At 38.8% G+C, this 6,683-nt stretch overlaps 1 long non-coding RNA gene across 1 annotated transcript in view; it reads right to left on the reverse strand.

The window, feature by feature from the left end:
• Positions 1 to 283: 283 nt before the first annotated feature.
• The window catches only part of LOC118761695, a 7,340-nt gene continuing 940 nt past the window's right edge, over positions 284 to 6,683 (reverse strand). The window contains exons 2-3 of the long non-coding RNA XR_004997571.1: positions 621 to 622; positions 284 to 469 (exon numbers count right to left, since the gene is read on the reverse strand). This is a non-coding gene — a long non-coding RNA (uncharacterized LOC118761695). The remainder of the gene's footprint in view (positions 470 to 620; positions 623 to 6,683) is intronic.

Here is a 6,683-nt window from a genome sequence, read left to right on the forward strand (position 1 = left end):
TGAAAATTTATATATTTTGTATAATTTAACAGGGAACAACAACTTTTCTTCAAGTCCACTGATTGTTAAATAATAATCAGATCCATCAAACATTTAAAAGAATTTTATTTATTTATTGCCAACGCACAGTGGTTTGCAAAAGTCTACAACCCCTTTTGAAAATGTATATATTTTGTATAATTTAACAGGGAACAACTCCTTTTTTTCAATTCCACTGATTGTTAAATAATAATCAGATTCATCAAACATTAAAAAAAATTTTATTTATTTATTACTCACAAGGTGGCTTCCAAGGAATTATTGCTGTTTCGATGACGTCAGGTAGGCAAGGAGACCCTAAAACAATTTAAAGAGATTTAAAACAAACAAATAAAGAAATGAAAATAAAATGGTATTCACCCCGAATTCAGATGGTCAACCAGAGCATGGGTGAGGGCAGTTGCTGATGCCATACTTCTGCTTTCCTTTTCTGTGATAAACAAAAAAAAGAAAAAAAAGAAATAGAAATTAATCTCTCAAAATTTAAGATATTGTTTTACTTTTTCTTTTATTGTTATTATTATTACAATATAAAAAATGTAGGGTTGGACAGGTTGTAAATTCAATCCCGATCTCAAAACTTCTGGTGCGTATGGTTTGTCAGTGCAAGGGAGATCACTGTTTATGTGGCTGTCAAATTTGTACACAGTAACAGACCTTGATGTCCAGGTGCTACTGTATATATATATTTCAATATATATATATATATTTCAATATATATATATATTAGAAGAAATGGGGTACTCAGAAGATCGGATGGTTTATATTTACAGATATTTATTTGTATATTACATTTTTTATATATATATCATATCACTGAGATCATTAGTTTGATCACAGTTTGATTTGAAAACCCCACTAGAATGGGAGAAAGCGCTAATGATCTAAGTGATATGATATATATATATATATTAAAAAAATGTAATATACAAATAAATATCTGTAAATATAAACCATCCGATCTGCTGAGTACTCATTTTCTTCTAATATATAATACCTGTACATCATCTCCAAACCTCCAATATAATATATCTATATATCTGGCAAGGTTTCTACAGTTGGATGCCCTTCCTAACGTGTGGTTGGCGTTAGGAAGGGCATCCACCTGTAGAAACATTGCCAGATAAGACTGGAGCCTGGTGCAGCCTTCTGGCTTCCCAGATCCCCGGTCGAACCGTCCAACCCATGCTAGCATGGAGAACGGACGTTAAACGATGATGATGATGATGAAATATATATATATATATATAATACACACACACACACACACATACATATATATATATATTATACACCACACACACACACATATATATATATAATCTATATAACACACACACACACACACACACACATATATATATATATATATATATATATATATATATATATAATATATATATATATACTAGCAGTGATCGCCCAGCGTTGCTCGGGTTTATTTCGACCCTTTAGAATTGAAGTTTTGAAAGTAAATATATGCCAAAAAAAACAATAATTGTTAATAACCATTATAATTTATGCGTCTTGAAACAAACCAATAGAAATTTCTAAAAAATTCGTTAGTTATAAATTGAATAGTGTTCACTTCCGGACTCTCTCACTCTGTGAAAGTTTCTAGTTCGAATCACACGTGTCTCAAGATGTGCCGAAGATTTTTCTATTTTGGATATATTTGGGGTACTTAGGTCTGCTCGGGACTTAGTGCTTGCTTTTTCCATGGGTATGAGAAAGTATTTCACTTATATCTCGCGTATTTGCCGCTGAAGAGGAGAAAATTCTTATGAATTAACTCCAAAATTGGACCAATACAGTAATAACAAATTTTTTAGAAATTTCTATCGGTTTGTTTCGAGACGCATAAATTATAATGGTAATTAACGATTATTGTTTTTTCAGCATATTTGACATTAGAATTTTTTTTCTTTTGCCCTTATCTTGTAAATTATTTATAAATTTAACCTTTAAAGGTATTTTTTGATATGGCTGGCCATTGATGAAATTTTTTTCCAGAAAAAAATTTTATCCTACATTAATTATATATATATATATATATAATTATATATATATATATATATACTATAATGCCACACACTACAGTTGAGGAAACCTGTGGAAGAGTTAGACCCAGGAAGACCTGGGATGAGGTGCTGAAGCATGACCTTCGAACACTGGGCCTCACCAAAGCAATGACTAATGACCTGGACCTCTGGAAACATGCTGTGCTTGAGAAGACTCGGCAAGCGCAAGTGGGACCATAACCTTGTGGCCTATGCCAGGGGTGTAACCAGTCCACTTAAGTGTATTTTTCCTTCATTGGACACTAAACTCTGCTTGCGAAGACCTGTTGAGGCAAGTGAAATCAAAATCAAATTCGATGACTGGCATCCGTGAAATCTTCAAAGCCACAGTCGAACCAATTCTACTCTATGGCTCAGAAACCTGGGCGTTATCAAAGAAGCTTGAGAGGCGTTGGATGTGGAACCTACACTCGCCTCCTATGAGAGCTCAAAATCTCTCGTGGAACGTCATCCAACCAAAATTCAAATATATGGGAACTACCACCTGTGTCATCTCTTGTGAAAGGTAGGAGAGTCCAGTTTGCTGGACATTGTTGTAGAGTCTGAAAACGAGGGTAATTTCTACTCTTCTACTCTGGAAGCCATCTACTCGCAACACCAGAGGGCGCACCCTCTCTACCCTGATGTATCTCCAGGGATCAGGCATCCAGCAACAGGACCTCCGTAATGCCATGATGGACCGTGAAGTCTGGCGTAGCATGGTAAATTCTATTGTCTCGCCACGGTCGAACAATGATGATGATGATGATGCTAAGAGTACCATACGAGCGTGATCATTACCAGAGCAACAACCTGGCCTCCATGCTGGTGGCACATAATAAACACCATCCGAGCGTGATCGTTACCTGCATCGCCTTACTGGCACTTGTGCTGGTGGCACAGGAAAAATATTCAAGCGAGGTCGTTGCCAGTGCCCTGGTGGCTCCTGTGCACGTGGCACATAAAAAGCACCATTGAGCGTGGCCTTTGCCAGTACCTCCTGACTGGCACTTAAAAGCAACCCACTACACTCTCGGAGGGGTTGGCGTTAGGCAGGCATCCAGCTGTAGAAACTCTGCCAAACCAAGATTGGAGCCTGGTGCAGCCATCTGGTTCGCTAGACCTCAGTCTGGCTGGACGCTAAACGATGGTGATGATGATGATGATATATAGGAGTGGCTGTGTGGTAAGTAGCTTGCTTACCAACCACATGGTTCCGGATTCAATCCCACTGCGTGGCACCTTGGGCAAGTGTCTTCTACTATAGCCTCGGGCCGACCAAAGCCTTGTGAGGGGATTTGGTAGACCGAAACTGAAAGAAGCCTGTCGTATATATATATATATATATGTATGTATGTATGTATGTATGTATGTATGTATGTATGTATGTATGTGAGTGTGTTTGTCCCCCCAACAACGCTTGACAACCGATGCTGGTATGTTTACGTCCCCGTTACTTAGCGGTTCAGCAAAAGGGACAGATAGAATAAGTACTAGGCTTACAAAGAATAAGTCCTGGTGGTCGATTTGCTCGACTGAAAGGTGGTGCTCCAGCATGGCCGCAGTCAAATGACTGAAACAAGTAAAAGAGTAAAAGAGTGTGTGTGTGTGTGCATGTCTGTGTGTGTGTGTGTGAATGTGTTTGTATGTCAAGTAATTGTGTATAATTTTGTGTCCATAATCTCTTTCCAGGTTCTGTCCGTGTTAACGACACTACTGAAATAACGAATAACCCCCTTACGAATTGTAACGAGACGAAACAACAAATCCTGAACTCCACCATAGTTATCACGTCCCACTCGTTTACAATAATCACGGTAAGTCGAATACACTCTCCTACCCTGATGTAATCTTCAGGGATACAGGCATCCAGCAACAGGACCTCCGTAATGCTATGATGGACCGTGAAGTCTGGCGTAGCATGGTAAATTCCATTGTCTCGACCACGGTCGAACAATGATGATGATGATGGCTGTGTGGTAAGTAGCTTGCCGCATAGTTCAGGGTTCAGTCTCACTGGGTGGCACCTTAGGCAACTGTCCTCTACTATAGCATCGGGCCTACCAAAGCCTTGTGAGTGGATTTGGTAGGCAGAGACTGAATGAAGCCCGTCGCATATATGTATATATATTTAGTAGTATTTTTTACTTGTAGATTGAGTTTTGTGATTTGATGCTTTTCGGGGGAAAGAAAGTAGGGTGGGATGAGGTCGTGTGATTGAGTTACAGGAGGAAGGAGCAGTGCCCATATCGTTTTTGCTGGGCTTTCAAGAGAAAGGAAGGAAGAAACTGGCAAGCCATGTTTGAATGCTGAGGGTCCCCAAGGATTTAGTCTACTACCCAACAATAACAAATTGTTTGACCTGCTAGTATTTACAGTCAAATCCCTCTCAAATCATACCCTACTAAATCATAGGTACAGACATGGCTTTGTGGTTAAGAAACACATTTTGCAATCCCAAGGTTTCGTGTTCAGTCTCAGTACAGTACTTTGGGTGTCTTCTATTATAGCCATGGGCTGACCACCAATGCCTTGTGAGTAAATTTGGTTGCTGGAAACTGTGTGCAAGCTCGTGTATGTGTGTGTGTGTGAATATATATATGGTTGTTGCCAGCCTCCCCTGGCACCTGTGCCGGTGGCACATAAAAAGCATCATCCGTACGTGGTCGATGCCAGTGCCACCTTGACTGGCTTCGGTGCCGGTGGCACGTAAAGAGCACCAACCGATCGTGGCCACTGCCAGCCTACCCTGGCACCTGTGCTGGTGGCATGTAGAAAGCACCCACTACACTCTCGGAGTGGTTGGTGTTAGGAAGGGCATCCAGGTGTAGAAACACTGCCAGATCAGACTGGTGCCTGGTGCAGCCTCCTGGCATCCCAGACCCCAGTTGAACCGTCCAACCCATGCTAGCATGTAAAGCAGACATTAAACGATGATGATGATGATGATATTTGTGTGTGTCTGTGTTTGTCCCCACATCATCGCTTGACAACTGATGTTAGTGTGTTTACATCCCCGTAACTTAGCAGTTCAGCAAAAGAGACTAATATATATGTGTGTGTGTTTGTGCGCCTGTGTTTGTCCCCGAAACATTGCTTGACAACCGATGGTGGTGTGTTTACGTCCCCGTAACTTACGTGTATATACATACATGGACATAATACAATATCTATAAATATAGGTATAACTACAGGATTTCAAAATTTTTTTACTCCTGAAACGATGTCTCCCTTCATTCCAGAAACAGTGGTGAAAAAGAAAATTGGAAAAAATCCCCGTCAAAATTGGAAAATTCCAACTTTGTGTGGGCCGTCTGACCTGAAACTCTATTTTCATAAACTGCTTGCCCCGCCCCCTTGCAAAAAATTGTGCCAAACAAATTTCTCTGTAATCGTAATCTATACCATTTGAAAAGTATTTGTATAAGATTTCATTAAAAAATACTCATTTTCCTGAAAGTTGTGAGAGGGAGAAAATTCGGGTCGTGTGAATTTTCCGAAAATCTTCTCCCCAACTCCACGGAAAAATTTTTTTGGCAACAAAATTCTACATATACACCGAATCTATAGGATCTAAGCGCTTATTTGTAGATAAAATCCTTAAAAAGCATTTATTTTTATATTTCTGGAAGCTATGAAACAACAAGATTGGTGGGGTACACATCACAAGTTATGCCTATATATGTGTGTGTTTGTATGTACATGGCACTACTAGCGAACGGATTTTCCGAAATTCTTCTCCCCAATTCCTCGGAAAATTTTTTTGGCAACAAATCTCAACATCTACAGTATCTAAGGATCTACAGGATCTAATTGTATCTACAAATATATAGATAAAATTCCTTAAAAAGTATTAGTTTATATTTTTCTGGAAGCTATGAGACAACAAGATCGGTGGGGTACACATCACTAGTTATGCCTATATATTTGTGTGTTTGTATGTATCAAGATCGTATATGTACATGGTACTTACTACTAGCAAACGAATTTTTCGAAATTCTTCTCCCCAATTCCTCGGAGAATTTATTTAGCAACAAAATTCTACATACATCGAATCTATAGGACCTAAGCACTTATTTATAGATAAAATTCCTTAAAAATTATTTATTTTTATATTTCTGGAAGCTATGAGACAACAAGGTGGGTGGGGTACATATCACTAGTTATGCCTATATATGTGTGTTTGTATGTATCAAGAACTTATATGTACATGGTACTTACTACTAGCGAACGAATTTTCCGAAAATATTCTCCCCAATTCCTCGGAGAATTTATTTAGCAACAAAATTCTACATACACCGAATCTATAGGATCTAAGCGCTTATTTGTAGATAAAATTCCTTGAAAATTATTTATTTTTATTTTTCTGGAAGCTATGAGACAACAAGATCGGTGGGGTACACATCACTAGTTATGCCTATATATATATGTGTGTTTGTATGTATGTATCAAGATCGTATATGTACATGGAACTACTAACGAACAGTGGTCCCAGTGCGCGCACTCGCGCTAGCTAGTCGTAAGTAGTCGATCCAAATACGACTTGCGCGTATGTTCGAATTTCAAGGCATTAAATAATATTTT

Source organism: Octopus sinensis, unplaced genomic scaffold (assembly GCF_006345805.1).
Source record: "Octopus sinensis unplaced genomic scaffold, ASM634580v1 Contig16484, whole genome shotgun sequence".
NCBI lineage: Eukaryota > Metazoa > Mollusca > Cephalopoda > Octopoda > Octopodidae > Octopus > Octopus sinensis.